Raw genomic sequence first — 22,119 nt, 5'->3', positions numbered from 1 at the left:
AAAGTGAAAAAGATATTGAGCAGAGATGCAGGTGACCTAGAATTGTCATCAACTGAGAGCAAGACATATATGTTTATTAATCTGTGGAAGTTTGGGGTTGTTGTTGTGTGATTGTTGCCACACCATAACCTAACCTATCTGGATACAATCACATTGACATAAGTGTGACCTGATTCTTGATAAAAATACCGTAAAATTACTTACAAACATTTGCACAAGCAAGGGAAGCAAACTTGATGCCAGAATTAAAGAATAGTGTGGCCCAATCAAATTGTAGTTCTCAACCAGAAATCAGAAAGGACCTCAAATCGTGCTTTCTTCAATGAGAACGATCTGAGCCTTTAATATAGACTTGGATATTTTATTAAGCAAAATCTACACTTAAAGAATAGGAAAAAGAGAATAGTTTTCTCCCTGATCACTGGCAGTGTTATAGCAGGTTTATCCAATGTATGTAGCCCAGTAAATATATGTTCTGGAAACTGGGTAAAAGGATAGAGGCAGGTGTTTAATTGTAATAATCGAATGAACAATTACATGGCAGCTCTTTGGCAGATGGTATACAGTGAAATGCACTTGCTGTACTAATTATTTTCAGTAGCTAACTCTTGAGTTTAAAAATGTGCTGTGTTGAAAATCTAAATATAAGTAATATGAACTCTCTAGCATCTTGATGGGAACTGACAATTGAATAGTAGGGGATAAGAACTTGACATGAAGCAGAAATATGCTAAGTGCTCTAAGAGGTGCACACCCCATGATGTGGCAGGCATGGGTGGGGAGTTTTCTAGAAGGGGGTAAATGATCCTGGGGCTGTGGCTGCTAAGCCATTCCACTGGTTCTAACTAACCTATAGAGGCAGCTGCTTGATTAGAAAACTGAGGATCAGAGACTGGTTGGTGATAAAGCAACTGAAGGACTAGGCAGAAGAGTTTTCTAGCTTGATAAAAAGTCAACATTATGTTGAGGAAGCTGGCTTTCTTGCCATCCAATCTGAAATCTAGCAGTTCTGTTTCAACCCAAGTACTTCACTACTTCCACACTTTGGTATATCAACTTGTGGTTTAGGATTTGGCAAGTTTGCACAGGAGAAGCAAATCAACAAACAGTACAGGCAAAAGCAAACTCACAACCTATGTAGGAGAGTGGATATACACTGGATTTAATTCACAGTGTAAGAATAATCACACGGAAACAATGATAAATATGTAATCAAAAACATGTTAGAAACAGAATAAACCATAACAAAAGAACTATTAAAAAAAACAGCAGAAAATATCTGAAACATCTCAGAGACACTATTATACACTATGACATGCTATTCCTGTGGCTATGCAGAAACAGAGAACTTTCTTTTCTGGGACAACCCGTTTTCTGGACATGCAATATAATTGGGCCCCTTGTTGGACAATTTAAATTGAATTAACACCTGGTTCATTGTTAGAGCTAGCAGATGTTCAGGGCAGTTAGGAAGAGATATCTATTTATAATTCTTCAATAAGTTACTCCTTCAATAAATTAAAATTTGATTTTTAAAAAGCAATTTATCAAAATATTTAAGAGGATGAGAATGAAAGTATGTTGCCTATAGAACATGCCAAGGGTGACACCAATTCTACCCATGTCTATTGGATGGAAGCAAGATGTGCTTTTCTCAGAGTTTATAGTAGGCAAAAAAAAAAAAAAAGAAAAAAAAAGGCATTTTTATTTTAACCAGATGTGAACAAATTAAACCCAATATTTTCAAGTATTTTTAGTGCCATATGATGTCATCTGATTTTATATTTTCTACTGAGGGGATTTGTGTATTTTTAAAATTGTGAAGCCACTTTCCATGTATGTACTTAAAATTTTATATATGATAGGTTACAATAAACAAATTACAACAGTGCAGAACATGCTTTTGGCTGTTTACGTCAAAGGGCAGAGAGAGAAATTTAGTTTCTCAACAGGAAATGGAATTAAAAGCATGGGAATATCTTCTGCTGGCCTTCCAGGTAGTCCTCATTTCATGACTATTGTACTTGTCCAAATAGGTCCGAGGCAACGATGGCCTCCCCCATGCCTCCTAATGATACAACTGCCTCTTTCCTGAAATACCAACGATCAGCCTGTGGACTCCAGAGGCACTGTGTGCAATAACATACTACTCATCCAGGGAACCCCAGTTAAAAAACCCCAGTTTTGAAACAACCAGGTCCTTCCTTTTTTTTATTGGTAACATTTTCAATTACAAGCTCACACGTGATAACACCCCCATTTTCACTAACCCAGATAGTGTTGAGTTTCCCAGGGTCGTGGCGCCACTCTTGTCTTCTGGAACCGGCAAGAGGAGGAGGATGCCCCCCCACCCCCCCAACAGACAATCCAGAGAACTTGCTTCCTCACGCTTTTTTTTTTTTTTTTTTGAGGCAGCAGCAGGCAAGCAGCCACATCCTGGAGCAAGAGTGTGGCCCTCTGTGGCTTTGCCGAGTGAACTTCTCCGAGTCATCCCTCCTGGGAAAGAGATTTCTTAAAAAACCGTTTAAATCTTTCCAAAGGGCAAAAGCGAGATGGTCGTGAGCCAATGTTACCATAAATGCTTCCACTCTCCCTGAACTCATTTCGGAAATAAGGAAGGAAAGAGGCAGTCATCACCGCTGCCTTGCCGAAGCCTCATCCAGCAGCACGCCACCACCCCCCCCGCCCCCGCCCCAATAAAGAAAGAGTCGCTAAAAGTGAATATACTGTAGGGCAGTTGGTGTTTCAAACGTTGTTAAATTAAAAAGCTATTATTACAGACCAAAGACGTCTCCGTTCACCACCCACACTTGAGCACAAAACCTTCCCAGCAGAACCCACTTGCCCATCACTCCTTGGCGAAGTCCTCGGGGGTGGGCGAGTCGGGGGGCGGGCAGGAATGGGGGCTGAAGACTCCGTGCCAACGCCAAATACTCTGCCAGAAGCTTCTGAAGCACAGCAGTTTCCCAGGACAGTGCCCACGTTCTGTTCCCCCCTTTTCCCAGTCTCTTTCCCCGGTTTCAGCTGGAACCCTGGAATGGTTTGGGGACCAATGAGGTGGCAGCGGTTGACGCACGGATCACGGTGAGGGGCGATTTCATTTCCAGGGGGAGAGGCCGCGAAGTGGGGCGGGGGGGGGCGCGGAGGAGACCGAGGGAAGCGGGGAAAAGTAGGAGGGGAGGGGAAACGCAGCCGAGGAGACTCAGAAGCAGCCGAGGTAAACGGGCGAAAGGTACAGAGGAAGAAAGAGCAGGTTCGCCGACAGGCGCCGGCGGGCTGTCTGGAGGTTCGGGGTAAGGAAGCGGCGAGGGAGGGGCTTGGGCCGGGCGGGGGGCGCCGCGGGGAGGGCGGGAGGGGCGCTGTCAGTCCGGCCGAGGGGGGCACGCGGGTTTGGGGGCGGGCGCCCGGCGCGCGGCAGCCGGAGGGCGAGGCGGCTCCAGCAGCCTGGGCAGTGGCGGCCGCGCCCCGGTCCCTAGCGGTGCGCTCCGCGTCCCTCTGCGCCGGCCGGGGGCCCCGCCTGCGCGCGCCCTTTGGGGGGCTAGGGGAGCGGCGCCGGAGGCCCGGCCGCATTGTGACGTAGCGGGGCCGCGGCAGCGCCTCCGCCGCCCGCCGGCTCCTGCTGCGGCTGTTCCTGCTCCAGCCGCCGCGGTCCGTCCGTCTGTCCGTCCGTCAGGTAGTCGGTCCGCGCTCGGTAGCCGCCGTGGCGCCGGGAGTCCGGGGTGAGTCCAGGTCCGGGGTGGGCGCCGCAGGAAGGCGGGGGGCGGTGTCGCGGGCGGCCAAGCCTTTCCAAGTTTGCAGCGGGCGACCTCGGCGGGTGTTGCCCCTGTTCCCCCAACCCTCGGGCCCCCTTTGTGCGGCGAGTCCCGGCTGCTCCGGTAGCGGCGGCGCCTCTGCAGAAGCGGTTTGGGGGGAGGTCTCTATAGTAACGGCGGCGGCTGCTTTATTCGGGGGGAGGGGTGAACGGCCCCCTCCTGGTTTTTCAAAGGATTGTTCTTTTCATTTGCCCGTTTCATGTGCTCATTATTCTTGCTGCCACCTCGGACCCTGGCGGAGGTAGTAATGGACAGTGCCGCGGTTGCTGAGAGCTGAGATAAGGAAGGGTGAAGTAACAGTACCAGCAACAGTACTAACAATAGTAATAAACGCCAAAGAGGGACACCGGGAGTTGCTGTCGCCCAGGGGGAGCCGCTCGCTCACCGGCACCGCATCTCCCTGGCTGCAGGCTCCAGCCCGGGCTCACACTGCCTCCCGCGGGCGCTGTCCCGGGCCGGGCCGTGTCAATTGCAGCCTGCACCGTTTCTCTCTTGGCCTTCTCTTGTGATGACTTTCGTCTGCAGGTGGTAAGTGAGGTGAGCCGGTGTTTTGGCTATTGTCACATGCCACGTTTTGTTTATTTCATTTTTTATGAAAAGAAGGAAAATTATGAGCCATTACTGGCAGCCATACAGTTTCCACAGGAAATACTAGCATTCTTTGAGGAACACGCTACTGCTTGCAGAGAAGAAAGTCTTTAGGAAACAAAAAGGCAACAGCATTGTTGCTCATTTTCAATGGACCGCTAGGAGGGGGAAAACGTGTTGTTGTTTTTCCTGTGGGAACATTGCTCTCCTTGGGAAAGTTCATTAAGGAAGCATACTGCTGGGGTCCGTTTTTCACTTGCTGGTGGCTGGGCCCCACTCCTCTTGGCTGTTTCTGACAACTGCCCATCAAAGAGCCTAGGGAAAGGGAGAACCGCTGCAGACAGTCTCACCACACACCACGTGCTGTGGAACCCAGGCCAGGGTGCAGTTTGCAAAATGAAATAAGGGCTGTCTAGGGAGGTTTATGAGGATTACATGTGTGCAGCATCTGTCAGTTATCCAAGGTGTCACTCTAAACACGTAATTTGCAAGCGCCACTTTCCTTGCTGAATCTACAGGAAAGCAAAAACCTATTTCTCTCATTGTGGAGCAGACATCCCAGTTGGGAATGGGTTGAAATTTGTAGTTCATGTGTACATATTGGACTTTTAAAAGGGAAAGAGAGCAAGGTGTAAGGAAGTAGTATGCTAATATGTTCACATTTGGGAGAGACTTTGTATTGGGTATCTCTGGTGCATCTCAATGTTAAATTACATGCAGCATGGTTAGAGTGACTGGAGACACCTTAACACTATCCTTAAAACTATTTGAAAAATGTGTGACATTTTGGTACCAATTACAGAAGTCTCTCCAGAAGGCCATATTAACTGAAGATTACCCATAACCAAACATGTAGGAGTCCCCAGGTCTTGATTTGGAAAGAGAAAGATGGTGCTTCTCTTCAGGTTCTTTGGACATCCCAGTTAGAAATAAAATATAAAAAAATAAGGCATATAATTTTGAACATAAACTTCTTTGTCTCTGTAGCAAGTATTCTATGAGGAAAAGTTAACAAGATAGTAGATTTGAAATGATGCTGCATTTGTTTTGACTTTTACCATGTGTTGATGTCTAAAAGGTAGTGACTAAAGCAAACGAATTTCTCTGTCTATGTCATGGCTTAATTTCAGGCAGTTGTTCTGGTGCAGGTGTACAATGCAAATACAAAACAGAAGCCAAGAAACTTAGTGTGCACTGTTGTTTTGGAAGGAATTGTAGCAGTCCTTCACTGCTCTTAAGAGGAGGGAAACCCACACAAACATCGAATACAAACAAATGATCTTTGATATTATCAGAGAAAGCCTGGAGCCGTTTTTCTTGCCAGATTTGTGGCATATTTTGTCAAGAGAGGAAATCTCATGAGGAGCAGGTGCACCATTATAAGAAACAAAATCTAATTGAGTAGCAAGAAGAGAGTCAGTGACACTCTTAGAATAGAAGCCTTTTTTTTTTTGGAAGTTTGTCAGATTAGGGTTGCAAACTACATAGGAGAAATATATGTCTTGAGAGAAAAATAATATTCTGGTGAAAATCAAACAGTTCTTTCTGTGAAACTTTTACCCTTTTATACTTGTTTCTTTGCACCCCTTTGATATGCAAAATCACATACAAGAAGTAATTTTCTGAAAATGAGTCAATAAAAATGGTTACTAATATGTATGTTATGCATGGTTTTGCACTTTATATAGATTAGATAACTAGATTTTACATTTTATGATTTGCATCTTATCAGCTCTTTTTTCAAGCTTTTAAAATTAATGATCAAAATATGTGTTAAAATGATGAATGTTAATGATATGATTGATGGTTAGGCCCTGGAAAAGTGCTAATTGATTCCTAAATAGTCATTGTGTATTCACTTTGTGCATAGGTAGGATTTAAAAATATAAAATGCACAGTCTCCTCACAAGGAACTCACAAGGGGGAAAATAAGACACAAAAAATTAAACAGTGGTACAAAACATGAAACAAGATATGATTGAGTGCCCAAGACACAAATAGCAATAAAGGAATTCCTAGGAGAAAGTGACTAAATCAGCTTAGATGTCTCATCAGTTATCCTTTGTTGCATAACAAATCACCACAAATGTTGCATAAAACAGCCACTGTAGGCCATGATTCTGTGGTCAGCCATGTGGCCTGTGTTCAGCTGGGTGGTTCTTCTGCTGGTCTTGGCCAGGTTCTTTCTTCTGCCAGTTCTTCTGCTGGTCAGCTGGGGGCAGGATGCCGCAGGGTGGCCTCACTTATGCCTGGCAGTTACTAGGCTGTTGGCCAGGCTGACAGGTGACTGGGTCATGTGCCTCCCATTCTCCAGCCGACTAGCCTGAGCTTCTTCACATGGCAGTCGGGCGATGTTCCAAGAGCAGCAACAGAGCAAACCCCAATTCCAAAGAGATTTTTAAGCCTCTGATTATATTACGTTTACTGCTCTCTCATTCGCTAAATCAAAACACAAGGTCACCCCAGATTCAAGGGGTGTTGAAAGACTGTACTATGATTAGAGAGAGCTGCAGAGCATTGTTGCCACTTGTTTTTCAATCTCCTACATGTTTGAGAACACTTGTCCTAGCAAATGTATTCTGCTGAGGAATAGTGTACTGTGAGCTAGGAGAGATTGGTGGACCCTGCTTGCAGACAGCCCTAATTGAGGTTAGGGAATTGCCCTGTAAATCCTTGTCCTGTAATCTTTGTTCTGTAAACCATGGACAGAATAGGAGAGACGCAATTTTAGCCACATGCTTGTGCCAGTGGCATCAGGATGGTTTGGAGACAGTCGGCCGGTGGCAGAGTCAGCAGAACATTGTTGGGAGATGAGGAAGGCTCTGACAAAGGTGGAGGCAGAGGGAATGGGAAGGAAGGGATCAATCCGGGAGATCCCACATTTAGGATTAGGTGGCTGATTGTAGGGGGTTAGGGAAAGCCTAGGGTCAAATCATTCTGAGATTTTAAAAAGCTTAAGTGACTGGAAGAATGATTGTGCTGTTGTGAGAACTAGAGAAATCAATAAGTGATTTATTTAGGGGGAGGAGAAAAATTCAGTCCCAGAAAGGTTGATTAGAAGAGATAAATTGAATGTGAAAGTATTTCATAAGCTGCAGAGTGTGCTATGAATGTTAGCTATTGCTTAGTGTTTAAATTGCAGTGGATTGTATATAGTTAAGTTTCTCTAGTTGTGAAACAACAGAAAACAAAATTCAACATGGAGGCTATCCTAAGGGAAGTCGGAAGAAACCACTCTCAGGAAGGAAACAGAGCTATTCTGGTGGGCTGGGGAGTGGGAACTGATGTGCCTTCCTTTTCCTGAGGCACTGCTGGAGGTCTGCTCTCCAGTGCTCTGCCCTTGGAGTTAGTATACCAGGAAAGCAATCACCTTTGGCCTCGTTTGACTGGCGTGCACACTGCAGAGCTGAGCCAGAAGCAGTGATTGACAGCCCCACTAAGACAACACACAGTGGGGACTAGGTAGGTACTTCTTTGAGGACACGAGAGCAGTGCTATCAGAAGTGGGAATGGACACACATGATGGCATAACCAACAAATGCTCATCAGGGATGGACACTTGAAGATTTATTTGAGCCCAGCCACTGAGAAGCCGACAGGGCAATGTAGGCATGTTTATATCTAGATGTAGGTGCATTAATAGCAGTTAAACCCATGCTAGTGGTGGGGTTTTCACAGGGATGGAGAGTGAAGAAGAAAGAGGGCCCAGCACAGTGTGTCATCCAGGCTTCTCCATAAATGTCAGTAGATGTTTTATTAGAGGGGAGAGGAATTCCAAACATGTTCCGTTCCTTCACCTAAGGACTCAGTTGAAGTGCTGCTCCCTTGTTTTATACGTGGCCAGTCTGAAGTTCAGGTGTTGTCCTTACCATCAAGTGCAAGCTGTTGGGCTAGCCAGAGGCACCTGGTGCCTCTAACATCACACAATTAGTCTGTACAGCATACACAGCTGCTCTTTATGGCGGGGCCTGGGATGGACCAGCTCAAACCCAAGCATACTTTTATAATTTCTACTGTATAAGTCCTAAGAACCCTGTCGATAGTCAATGCATGTTAACTTTATAAGTGTGCCATTATCTGGTGCAGTAACATTTTCTAAGGTAGTCTGTCTGGCCTGGCTTTTCATTATTCATGGTACAATGTGCTATCAAGTCCTAAATGTCTTGTATCATTTAGATGTTTTAAGGTACTATTATCACAGTCATGTAGGTTTTTACAATCTACCACTCACAAAAAATAGACTTTTCTTTTCTTTTTTTAAATTTTTTTGAAACACAGTTGTCTTTTGTGTTTGTCAGGAATCTTGGCAGCAAGTCACAAAAACCCAGTCTGTACTTGCTCAAGTAAGAAGGGGCTTATCCAGGCTGCTGTGTTGGAGAAGTTCAGGAAGGATCCCCTCCTGATGTCCTCCCTTGTTCATGGTGGTCGAATGGTCACCAGTAGCTTCAGGCTTAAACCTTGCAGGAAAAGAGAGTAGCTCAGGGTTAACTTGAATGAGACCTCTTTGATCCTATGCCCATGCCTGAACCAGTTCTTATGGCCAGAGGTTTAGAATTCGCCAGTTGGCTCGGCCCAGGCCTGGAGCCTTTGGGAATGGGAGGTTGGTCTATGCGAGGAGTGGGTGGGAAGTGCAGGCGGTGCATGGGGGTGCGGTCAGCAACACCCTCCTAAACCAAATGACCTGAGCGCAGGCAAGGGATGACTTTGAAAAAGAAAGTACTGAAAAGAGACAGTGGATGCTGTGCCAACACAAACAGCAGATATGCGCTATTCATTCCATCTGTTTTCCCTGGAGGATATATCATCCTCTCGCTGAGCTACCAGGCCGTAACCCTGGGAATGATCCTGATCTGACCTCTTTCCTTCCCTCCTCTAGCTAATCAATCACCAGGGCCTTCTGCTGAATCTCTGTCTTTATTCTTTTCCTCCTTTAGTTTAGATCTTCCCTGTTCCACTCTTTACAAGTCACCTCTAAAATGGTGCCTCCAGTCTCTCTGCTTCCAGGTCGGCCTCCTTACTAAGGGCCGAGTGCTCTTTCTAAAGAACAGATAGTTAAAATCGCATCATAAGTCCATGGTCAAAAGGTACCACGTTCTAGTTCTGAATAAATAAGTCGTGTGGTGTGATGTACAGCATAGTGACTCTAGTTAATAATATTGTATTGTATGTCTGAAAGTTGCTAAGAAAGTAGACCTTAAAAGGTCTCATCACAAGAGAAAGAATATTATAACTATGTATGGTGATAGATGTTCCATTCAAAACCTCATAGGCCTGGGGGATAAGTCCAAGCTCTTGACCATGAATTCGAAAGATCCCAGGATGTGTGCACTGTCTCCTTCTGTGGACTCAGCAGCAGATGGATTAGGAGGGCAGTTGTTCAGCAAGGGCTTCTTCCAGCTGCCCACATTATCCCCAGGCTATGCTGACCTATATAATGCTAGGGTCCCCAAATGCTTCATTTTCATGGTGTGTTTTTTTTTTTGTTTGTTGTTTTTTTGTTGTTGTTTTTTTTGCATGTGCTATTGTCACTGTGAAATGTTATTTCTCCTTTCTTGCCTTAGTGAACATCGAGTCCTCTTCCTGAATCAACCCAACTGTTGTTCTTTCAAGAAGCCTTTGCTGAACATCCCCTCATACTCAGCCCCTGCATCAGACTTTACCCTGGTCCAGTGGTCGGTGTACTTGTCTGTCTCTCTTGCTGCTCTGAAGGCCTTGAGAGCTGCACTGTTTTTCCATTGTATATCTCTGTGCCTCCCACATCATACTTGTATATGCTCAATAATTTTTAAATGAATGAATGAAAAAAAATGTGTACTGAATTATTAATCTTTAGGATTTCAAGGTGATTTTTTTTTTAGATTTATTCTATTTCTTTACACTTGATTCTCACATTTGCATCTCAGAGCATTGGACATAATGGGGATAGGTTCTTTTTGAAGCTGCTGCTCAGACACTCTTTCAACAGTTTTCACAACTGTTGGTATGCTCGTTTCCTCCTTGGTGACTAAGAGTTACCTTAAGAAAGAAGCTGAAAAATATCAGTGGCCCCAAGTTGATCTCAAGGCTAGAATCTATGGCTCAGAGATCAGATGGGGAATAATTTTCCTTCCTACCATGAAGAGGATATTTAATAGTTAATATTTACGAGGCACATACTCTGTGTTGAGTGCTTACCAGATGCCTTACAATTAATTCTTACTTAATTCTCACAGCAGCACCAGGAAGGAGGTAATATCACCACTATCATGCTTTGTCTCCATATGAGGAGACTATGATTTAAAGAGTTGAAGTGGCTCACTTGCCACCAAGCTTCCTCTTCCCAGAGATTGTCCAGCCACCAGACACTCATCTGGGTTGTTGAGGAGTAGAATCCATCTTCGACTGGGGTCTTCCAGTTCATCCATGATGGTTTTTTTGTTTTGTTTTTAATTGGTGTCCTAAAATGAAGTGAGCACCTCCTAACAATAAAACAGTCCAGCTTCCTCCTTTGGCCATAGATTATGTCCAAAAGACTATGAAAAAATGTATTTAAAGAGGTAAGGCCTCCAGTACTATCTATCTTTGAAATTAAGATGAATGTCTCCCTTAGAAATTCCAGTTGTATTCCTACGATTTGGCTGTTGCTAGACAATACAGACCTCTTACGGAGGTTATGCTGTGGTGTATAACATGTAGGCCTCTTGAACAGGCATAGAAAAGGCTTAGTTCTGAGCATCACTCAAAAAGTTATTCCATAGATACATAAAATGAGCTTTAGAAGCCATAGAAGCTCAATGCTTCTTAACCTGCTTTCAGTCTGAGAACCTTTGAGGTTCTCATGAAACCTGTGGATTCTTTCCTTAGAGAAAAAGTACACACACACACACAAACACACACAATCTACTTTCTGTGAGTTCAGGGTGTTCCAGAATCTGTGGAAGCCCACCTGTGGATTTCCTGGGGTTCCACAGATTCTAGGTTAAACACATTGTTTACAAACTGTAATGGGGGATTAGAGGGTAAGGGGGGCTTACTCTCTGGTAACCACTAAACTATTGTCTGTGTCTATGAGTTTTTGTTTCTTTATTTGTCTTGTTCCTTTGTTGTTTTCTGTTTTATATCCCACGTATCAGTGAAATCATGGTTCTTGACTTTTTCTATGTAACTTTACTAACCATTGTCACCCCAATAAACTTTAATTAAAAAAAAAACAAAAAAAAAACCTGTAATCCAGAAGAAATACAGCCTTTCTTGAGTGTTTACCATTTGCCAGTCCTTCTTGAAAAGTATATTATAGCTAACTAACCCTCTCCAAGCCCTGTTTTAAGCTGTGGAGAATGAGGTTCAGAGAAGGAACTTAGTCTCTCAGCTGCCAAGCAGTGAGAGTGGAATTAAACGCAGAGCCTGGATTTGCATCCCTGCCACTGCAGGCTGCCTCCATGCTTGTTCATCTTACCGAACTGGGCACGAGACCTGTGCCCGTGAAATTCTGACCTTGGTTGGTCCAGACTTTCCTCAGTTGTCAACTTCCCTGCTGAAAGTCGGGTAAGGGGCTGCTGCAGTTCATCTCAGTCCCCTCCTTTGCTGATGAGAAGGCAGAGTGACCACATGACTGGCCGCAGGTGGGGTGAAGACAGGCTAACTAGTAGTTGGTCTGGTCCCAGCCAGAGCATGGCTCACTGTCAACTACAGGCTGCTGTTTATTTATTCGCAGTGTGATGATTGTCATTGTTTTTGGCCTTCATGTTGTGGTCTGTCTGCTGCAAACGAATCCAGCAGATAAGCACTCTTTAGGAAGCAAACAGATCGCCAGGCACAGCTCTCTCTTTGCAGCCCCTGATCGGCTCCCCTGGATGCTGTCTCTTCTCTCATCCCGGTCACTTCTCCCACTCTCCCATCTGTCCCTGAGGCAGCCTCCAAGGTTTCCTCCCAAGTGTCATAGTATAACTACTTAGATCAGAACTGCTTGGTAGAAATACTAATAGAATCTATGAATGTCAGCCACAGAGGTGATTTTCTAGGCGGCACATTAAAAAAAGTAAAAGAAAACAGGTGAATTGATTTTAATACTATAGTTTACTTAACCCAATATATCTAAAGTATTAGCATTTCCCTATATAAGCAAAGTAAAAAAAATCATTAACCAGATTCCTCGTATTCTTTTTTTCTAAACTCTTTGAAATTTGGGGTGTATTTTATTCTTAGCTCAGACTAGCCACATTTGCGATCCTCAGTAACCATGTTAGGCTAGTGGCTCCATTATGGACTGTAGGCGTGGGCTCTGAGGAGGCCCTGGGAGTCCCAAGCGTGGACTCAATGATCCTGGCCTCTCTCCCTCAGCACTTAGCTCACACATCTGCTGTTGCCCCTGCAGGAGGTGTACGCAGCCGTCTGTGCCCTCAAACCTGGCTCCTGAGCGTTGGGAATGAGTCTGTCATCTTTCTGCCTTCATTGTAGAGTGGCTTCATTCAGACCATTGGAAATTCATTGATGAATGAGGGAGAGTTATTGGGAACCCCAGCTTCTGAAAGGATTGGTGTGTGTGGGCTCACCACCAGCCCTGGCTCCCATCTTTCAGTCTCCGGCACTGTCCAGTGCCACTGAACTGCATTTGATTTGAGTCCGACAGAATAGACGTGGGGTGGGGGGCCAGAAGGGGGCTCTACAGTCAAAAGGAGTAGTCTAACCTAGAATTGTGCTGAGCCTCTGCAGGTCTTGTTTAGCTTTAGGTTTTACCTCTTCTAATACTGAATACTAGAGGAACTTATCTGCAATCTAATAGATTAAATCATAATGGTCTCAATTTACAGGATGACGAAAAAACCAAGGCAGACCAAACACCAAAACAAAACTCATCCACTGAATAAGCCTTTCACTGAGATCACGAAAGAGGCCAACTGACATCTAGAACATTAAATATACAGGAGGGAATAGCCTGCACCAGGGAGCTGTTAGAATCATCACAATGCACTTTCTCTTTGTTTCCAGTGGTTTTAGAGTCATCAGTACCCCTGCTGAGAGAATGGGAGATTTATATCCTGAGTAAATATGCAGTATTTAAATTTTGCAAGTGCTTCTAACCAACTAATATGCATGTGCTTGCTTGTCTACTTTAACCCTAATGATAAATGTCTCTTAAAATAGTTCATACAACCAAGTCTCAAAGATTGGTACTCCCATAAAACTATACTGACCACATGTTCAAATAAATTCAAAGTTTGAAAATGGAAGAACATATTTGTGTTTGATCTGTTAAGTGATATAAACATTTTCAGAAGGGATTCTTGTCTCAGAAAAGAGTATGGTTACCTCAGGCCCGCTTAAAGAGTGCATTGAAATAGAAAATGGAATTAGGCCTAGCCTCCACTTTACCATTGATTACCAGTTTCAACCTGGAAAGCTCATTGACCTGTTTGGGGTTTTTGTTTTGCAGAGTGCATAGAGGGAAAAGTATATCCTGCTGTCACACACTATGTAGGAGGACGATGAATGAAGTCTAGAAAATATTTTGAACAATTCCTCAAAAGAAAAAAACACGTTGGAACAGTTTGAGGGCAAGGTAGCTTGCCAATATTTTTGCAAAGTCTAAAACGTTAGAAAAATCTTAGCATACATCACATAGTGGATAACTAAACACTAGCCATGTATAAGTAATTTGTAGATCTCTTCCTTAATAAGTCAAGAATGGTACAAAACAGACAAAGCTTTGCATCTCTTGGCTCAAGTTTTGGGAATGCTGCTTTCATTTGAGTCTCTTAAAAAAGAACTTGCATCTCTCTGTAACTGTAATATACTTCTTCCAACATGACAGCTCTGGTGTGCTGTGTTGGTGTAATTGAAAACCTATAAAAAGACTGAGAGCTACTTTTGAATTGGCTCAGTGAACTTGGACTGGATTTGTCAAAGTGGTGAAAGGTTTAAAGGAATTTTCATAAATGAGGTCTCCAAGCTGTGTTCTAACCGTAGAATTCCAATGAACTCCAAGGCCTGTGAACTTGGAGAATAACGCCTCAGAGAAGAGCAGTCATATCAAGATGGAAATAAATGATTCATTTTCATTCCCCGAGTTCTGCAGACATAGGCACACTTAGCCGCTGATGATCATAATTTAGCAGTACTGTTGTGCACTAAAAATGCAATTTAAAAGTCTAATCTTTAATTAAGTTGAGTACTCACAGATTAACATGGTTACAAATCTTGGGCACTGTATGTAGCACAATGTTTACTCATGTTGCTAGGAAATAGCAGAGCTCTTGCAAGTTACAGATTGATTTGGTAAGAGGAGAGATGCGGGCTCCTCACAGTAATGTGCTTGATCGTTGCTTCTCTGTTTCTGTTTCATACTGCATGCAAATTCATTTTATGCAGCCAGAGTCCTGCACACTTAGAGTTTTTGTTGGCGACAGAAAACACAGGTGTGTATACCTAAGTAAACATTTAGAAGGTATTTGAAAGAGTGATTTTTACCTGGAGCTCTGAATGAAATAAGCATTATCAAGTATTTGAGTTTTTAATGAATTTTTTTCCATTTGTTAGAAATATCAAGAAAATAGATTATTCTTTAAAATATAACTATCATGAGGCTAATTGATGGTTTTATATTCTTGCCATTAGTGGGAAACTGTCAAATTAGTATAGAAATTTGATCCAGGTTGATGGTTTTCCAAAGCCATTACAACTGCCATGTAGGAAATCAACTCAGCTATTCTTTTTTCCTTTCCCTCCCTTTGGCAAACCTCACTGCATGACACATTGTACAATAGTTTTTAAAAATGCAAAGCTAATGCTTTCACAGCATGAAAGAGAGTCGCTATGCCAGCTCGTTTGCCTTGTCCCTGAAAAAGATGAAAGATTTCTATGTGCTATTTCAGTCAGAATCAGGCAGGAAAGAGTGGCCTCTCCAAGCTCAAATGCAGAACTGAGAAAAAAAACCTATAGGGACAAATTACTGTTTGATCTATTTGAGGCTGGCCCTTGTACATGGGGTGGGTATTTCAAAGCAGAAGCATTTCCTCAGAGATGGAAAAATAGCAGAATACTTGATCTCAGAGGCATAACATCAGGGTAGGGATGGCTTGTGCTTATTCCAGGATTTTACCTTGCATTCAAGGTCAGAGCAACCTGGTGAGAGAAATAGGGGTGAGTGTTGCTGACGGGCAGGATCATGACTGCTCCCCACGATACATGCCTATGACCTCTCTTGGTAATTCATACACTTTTACCTTCCCTCTGGATAATTATCGACTCCTTCCTATAGAAAGCCAGTTGTTGATTTTAGTAAGAATTGTTTTCTCAATCTTAGCACAGTTTCAGGGATGTGCTATATGATTAATATATGTTGGCTGAATAAATGAATCCTTCAACATGTCTTGCAAGCAAATCTATTAATAAGACCTAAGCTTTACTCCATTGCATTAAATAGAGGTTAAGGACTTGGCTTGTCTTCTCAAAAGATATCATCATGTTGCCTGTGTTATTTATACTCAGAACATCCCTCTGAGGTGCGATACTGCCAAATAAATTGGCAAAACGCCATGTGATGGAAGGTTTCCCTGCTCAGCCACTAGTTGGAATAGGTGATGGAATTGTAAGAGGCCTAATACCTGCTTTTATAGAATTTTTGGTGCTAGAAGGGGATTTGGAGATTTGACATTAATGAGATGGAAAGGTAAGATAACAAAACTGGCACACAGATTGCAAGCTTCTTGGAGGAGTGTTAATTATTTCCTATCATTCTCACGATCTCCCAGGACACCCAGCAGCATGCTAATAAGCTATTTGGGATAAAGATGGTGGGTCGGAGGCAGAATACCATACTGGTTATGAGCATGGACTTGAACCTCAGAGCAAGGCCTGTCTGAGACCCTTACTCTATGAGTTTACCAAACCTCTTGATATTTTGATATTGGTTTTTTCTTTCACTAACAAATTTTTATTGATTACCTCATTTATTCAAGGTAAGTTTTGGATGCTTGAGATAAAATGGGACTAGTGGATATCAGATCCACTCTCCTCCTTTCTCTGCCTGCTCTGTGTGCTGAGCTGTTTGAACTGAATCAGCAGGCTCCTTTGTTCTCTGGCTGTTGGTTGGGGTTGGCCAATGGGATGCAGTGGAAGGAGGTTAGCAAACCGATGCAGGAAGAGAGTTTGAGTTGTTTATTCCCTGGGCTCCCTCCTCACCTGGTCACGTCCTGCTACTGTAGGCCACAGCAGCTGGCATGCAGCCATCTCCCTCAGGGTGCTTTCTGAATCCTGGTAACTGCCCTCCTCCAGATCCTTCATGCTGATAAACCCCCCTTTAGTCTTACTGGTTCACCACACCATCTCTTGTAGATTCTCTAAACCCTGGCCACGCCTTTGCAAATGATCTCTTTATTAAACTCCCCTCAAATTGAGTTTGACTGTGCTACTTGTCTCCTGTTGGGAACCTGACACAAGTGATTACTTGTCTCAGGGGTCCTTGTAAGAATGACATGATTTAGGTAAAATTTAATACAGTGGTCGGCTTATGGTAAGTATTCAAGAAGGTTAAATACTGTTATCATCTTCAAATTTTTTTATACAAAGTTTTGGGTTTGCCATATTAATGGTTGTTGCATTGTGTTTAAATTTTAAATAGGTGAAAAGAAAACAATTATCTTGCACATGTTAAAAATGGAAGAAATGAAACAGGTGAAGGGTTAAAGTCACAGTGCTTCAGTGGCAAAACTGAAAAATGAATTAAAGATTTTTAACCTTGTTTCTTTGCACAGGGTACATAGTCACAATATGTTTGTAAAGGAAAGTTGTAACATCAAAGTATTTAGTAAATTGAAACATAACCTACTTGGTATAATTGGGTATGCCTAATGTTACAAACCCTGTTCATGACCACTAAATAATGATTGGATTGACTCAAGGACAATTCAGCATCTCCACTTAATTACGGTAAGGGCAGGGGTTAAGCATTTTCACATTTATATCCTCTTGGTAGTTTCAAGGCAGATGATTCGTAGGACTGAATTTCTTGTAGGCTCTTGAAGGTAGATTTGTGTATTTATAATTAAAGCTGAATAGGAGACCAGCATTATGATGCTTATATAGTAGATTTTCTGCACATAATGCATTTTTCTGACTTCTGTCTTAGAGTTCTTCTCCTTCTTTAGTCACATAATATAGGTCACTGTGTAATATTTAGTCAGCTTGCCTGTAGCTTATAGTACACTCATTGAACCATTTTGCAAGAATGAAAACTAACCAATTCTTGCAGAAGTAGTGGTCAATTTGAAAAGGAAAACATCCAACAACTTCTGTTCATTTTACATAAATTTGTCATGGTTGTTGAAATTTCAGACCATATGGATGTATCTTTCAATGTCTTGGGAAAATTGTGTACATATTCTCTAACAAACTAGAAAGAGTGAAATTCAGAAATGTCTCTTTTTTACAATTAAGTAGAGGCAAAGGAGGAATAGCAATTTGAAAGGTTTATTTATTTATTTATTTATTAGTTTCAGGTGCACAAGACAAAGCAAAACTTAGACGTTTATCATTTATATCCCTCACACTGTGTGAACCCCCCTCCCCCCATCCACTATCCCTCTGTACGTTCCCCAAATTAATTTTCAAAACCCCGTGGCCATCTTGTGGTTACCGACTATTTTCTAAACCTCTCACCTTCCCCTTATCCCCACCCCCCCCCTCTAGCAACCCTCAGTTTTTCCTCCATGTTTCCAAAACTGTCTCTGATTAGTTCATTCACTTATTATTTTCTTTAGATTCCGCATATAAGTGAGATCATATGGTATTTGTCTTTCTCTGTCTGACTTATTTCACTTAACATAATGTTCTCTAGGTCCACCCATGTTGTTGCAAATGGTAAGATTTCTTTCTTCTTTATGGCTGAGTAATACTCCATTGTATAAATGTACCACAGTTTCTTAATCCAGTCATCTACCGATGGGCATTTCAGTTGTTTCCATGTCTTGGCTATTGTGTATAGTGCTGCAATAAACATAGGAGTGCATAAAGATTTTTGTTGGTGGGAATGCAGATTGGTGCAGCCACTATGGAAAACAGTATGGAGGTATCTCAAAAATCTGAAAATGGAACTACCTTATGATCCAGCAATCCCACTCCTAGGTATCTATCCTGAAAGGCTTTTTGATGTCAGTCTAAATATGGCTTTATAGATTGTCCCTTTTGTTCAAGGAGCTAAGTAGGTAAAAACAAATATCTTGTTGCCAAAAGAGCTGATGCTTCTAGAAAGAAAGATTGTCATTTGGACATTTAGATCTCTTTTTATTCTTTAGCATTTTCTTTAAAGTCAACCTAGGTAGGAGTCCTGTTTTCTTTCATTAAAAGATTATACCTTTCATGTATTGGGCACTTAACAAATATAAACTTTCTCAATTATCTGTCTATAGAGCTCTCTATCATCTATATCCATCCATCCATCCATCCATCCATCCATCGTCTTTGAATTGTCCTTTCTGGAGGAGATACTATACCAAAGTGCCGCCACGATCTCCCAGTTGATCCTAGTGAAGCCTGCTGTAGCTTAATGCCAGCCGTCTACTTCTGTTTAGATTTCATCTCTTCCCATTTTTTGCCTTGAGTGATAAAGTGGCATTTTTGCTGAGAGGAACTAGTAATAATTATTCTAAATGATTACACCGTTCTCACCACATCAGTTGTGTCGACATGAGTTCTCGTAATGTAGGAATAAAAAAAATCTTATTAGATTATATTGAAAATACCTCATTATACCTAAGAACTTTCTGTGGCTGCTTTCCAAACAAGTCATCATGGGTTCTTTTAAAGTAATTGAAGGTGTTTGCGCATAGAGGACATGTTACTTTATGCAGTCATTCTGTAAACATGCTTTGATACCTTTTCCTGTGTAGATGCAGTCTTTTCCCTCTAGGAACTTTCTATCTAGTGGAGGAGAAAAAATTGTATATCAATAGTAGAGGCATAGACCAAGTGCTAAATCAAGTAGGAAGGAGGAGAGAGCAATGAATCCCACCTGGAATTGAGAGGAAAATGGTCAGATTATCAAGGGCTCCCCAGGAAAAGTGACATTTGATTTAGAGTTAAAGGTCAAGTGGGTGTTCAGCGGGAAGTAAATTTAGGGGAGGGCATTGGAGTCTGACAGACTTGGAAAATTGTTATTTGATGTGATTTCACAGTACAATATATGGTGTGGAGTGGCAGCAGATAATGTTAAAAAGATGACTGCAGCCAAATCTTGATCCGTGTCCCATTACAAAAAAAAAAAAAAAAAGAGAGAGGTTATATATCTTTTCTCAATGAATTAATCCTACATAGATTCTTGTGTCATCCATTATCAAAGCTTATACTATCACCTGGGTTGGTGACTTACAAATTTTTATCGCTGGCCAAAATTTTTATCTCTAGCTCTTTGTTTTCAGGTCATCTGCATTTTGATGTTTCATCAGCTCTCACAAAGTCTACACCACCGAAGTAAATTTGTTCCCTTTCCTTCAATATCTTGGCTTTGTCCCAATTTCTTAGTTTAGTGAATGGCCCGAATTTTCAAGGATGTTATCCATAACACTTACTTTTCTTAAATCCTCCCTCCCCGATATCTCCCAACATTCAAACACTCAACCAGTTATCTCATTTATTCAATTACTCTTATTGTGTTTTTTTCATTCCAGCCCCATTTTTAGTATCTGTATTCACGTTGTCATTATTTTTCCCTTTGATTATTGCAGCAGCTTCTTAACCCAGCACCACCCATTTCTGATCAATTCCCCCACTGTTGCCAAGTTGATCTGTCTAAAACTGATTGCATCAATGATCGTGCTAGTAAATTTTTAGTTTTCATTGCCTATGGATAAACATCCAAGATCCATAGCATGACATACAAGCCGTTAGGATTTTGGCCTGGTCTACCACTCCAGCTTCCTGGGTCCCATGACCTATCTCTTACCCATCTCCAGACTTATTACATGACTTGAAGCTCCCTGTAATTTCCAGTGTATTAGTGTCCTGGGAATTCTCCTGTTCCCAGATTTCTTACCCTCTCACCCCATTTCTCCTGACTTCTGCCTCCACCAAGTCAGGGTAAGGTGTTTCTACAACTGTGTGGTGATAGATTGTTTATTTTTCTCTGTCTTCACTAGACTTCAGGCTCCTCAGTGCCAGGTACCATGTTTTGTTCATGTCTGCTATATTCCCATTGCTTAGCTTCATGTCTGGAACATAGCTGTAGCAAAACTAATGGTGTTTACAAAGCACTTATTATAGACCAGGCAAGGTTCTAATGTATGTACATATACTATCTCCTTTAAATGGGAAAAACAAAATCTTTGGAAAGGGAATGTGGCAGAAAAATAAAGATTGGGCAAGAGATTTGCTACATGGAGTCCAATCAGGACTGTATTTTAGAAAAACAACTGAGAATTTAAGATCTATACTAAGGTAGAGGCCGTAGAAATCAAGTGGAGAGAATTTATTATAGTGATTCCTAGAGATATTGGATGGAAGGAAGGAAGGAAGGAAGGGCGGGAGGGAGGGAGGGAGGGAGGAAGGAAGGAAGGGAGGGAAGGAAGGAAGGAAGGAAGGGTTGAGAGCCCAGCATGTGTTCCTTAGAACTTACTGTCAAACTTACTTTAACTTACAGGTCTTAATGACTTTGGTATCACATGTTTGTTAGGACTAGAGGCGCAACTATCTATGTGCAGAAGAAGCTTGTGTGGCAACAGCCTGAGAGGAAACAAAGTTAAAAACGTACATCATGAGAGAGTAATATGTGATGACTTTTAAAAATAGATACTTAAAATACATGTATATATGAAATTATTAAATTAGGTCCCAAATTAGTTGTTCAAGTATGGAAGTAACTTGTATAATTCAGATTTTTTTCAACCAAAATGAAGCTTTCAATGGAGCAATCATAAGCTTGGGGATTGTCAGTTGAGAGTAAGGGACTCTGGAATCACAGTGCCTGGTTTGCATTCTTGCTCAGCCATTTACTAGCTGTAGGACCTGGGACAAATTACTTAGCCTGTAAAATGGAGTGTTGGGGTGTTTTAATGATTGAATGATAAAAGCATGTGCTCTTGTGGCATGCACTCAATGAAATAGGGGTTTACCTCTGTGTACAGTCTCATTCCTTAGCAATGGTGGGAAAGGGCGCAGTTACTGCATTTGTACTTCAAATCATGGTTTTGGTTGGCTTTCCTTATGTTTTGTAGATGTTATAAAAGGAGAAATTTTACCTTCATTTACATTAAAAATGACAATTTTGTGTGTTAAAATCCACTACAAGGAACTTTGTGTTTGTTAAAGTGCAGCCTAAGTGCATTTGGTTTTTCCCACACAATTCCTGGAAAAAGTTTGGGAGAAAAACAAATGTTAGTGGTGAGCAATCACTAAACGCACACAATGTATTAAAATACATACGGTACCTAGTTAATTCCTGTTTGGTGGGAATTCTCAACTTCATTGGTTTTGAGTGTTCCTTAAGCAATTCCTTTTACTACTCATTATTTTAGCTATTTAGTAAATATCGTAGCAGGAAAGCCCCTTAAAATATCCTGTTTTCCAAATGCTCAGAAGATCTAATCTGTCCCTATATATTTCAAGGTAAAAGTATTGTCTTTAAGGAGAGCTACCCACAAATAAAAAGATATATGTCTTTGTTGGTTTCATGACTGCCTAACAGATATTGAACAATGAATGAATGACAAGCACATGTAGTATTAACCTAGTGAGGCTTTTCTGCCTCACT

At 42.0% G+C, this 22,119-nt stretch overlaps 1 protein-coding gene across 8 annotated transcripts in view; it reads left to right on the top strand.

Annotated features, from left to right (window-relative positions):
- Positions 1–2,948: 2,948 nt before the first annotated feature.
- The window catches only part of SNCAIP (synuclein alpha interacting protein), a 141,407-nt gene continuing 122,236 nt past the window's right edge, over positions 2,949–22,119 (top strand). For 4 of the 8 annotated variants that reach the window (XM_074328564.1, XM_074328562.1, XM_074328563.1 and 1 more), the window contains exon 1: positions 3,585–3,719. The gene's annotated coding sequence lies outside the window, so the exon portion shown is untranslated. Of the gene's footprint in view, positions 3,085–3,162; positions 3,294–3,584; positions 3,720–4,221; positions 4,350–22,119 lie in introns of those variants that run through there. The other 4 variants (XM_074328559.1, XM_074328558.1, XM_019728002.2 and 1 more) reach the window with 4 other exon arrangements.

This window comes from Rhinolophus sinicus, linkage group LG03 (genome assembly GCF_036562045.2).
Source record: "Rhinolophus sinicus isolate RSC01 linkage group LG03, ASM3656204v1, whole genome shotgun sequence".
NCBI lineage: Eukaryota > Metazoa > Chordata > Mammalia > Chiroptera > Rhinolophidae > Rhinolophus > Rhinolophus sinicus.
This window is presented reverse-complemented; position numbering and strand designations above follow the sequence as displayed.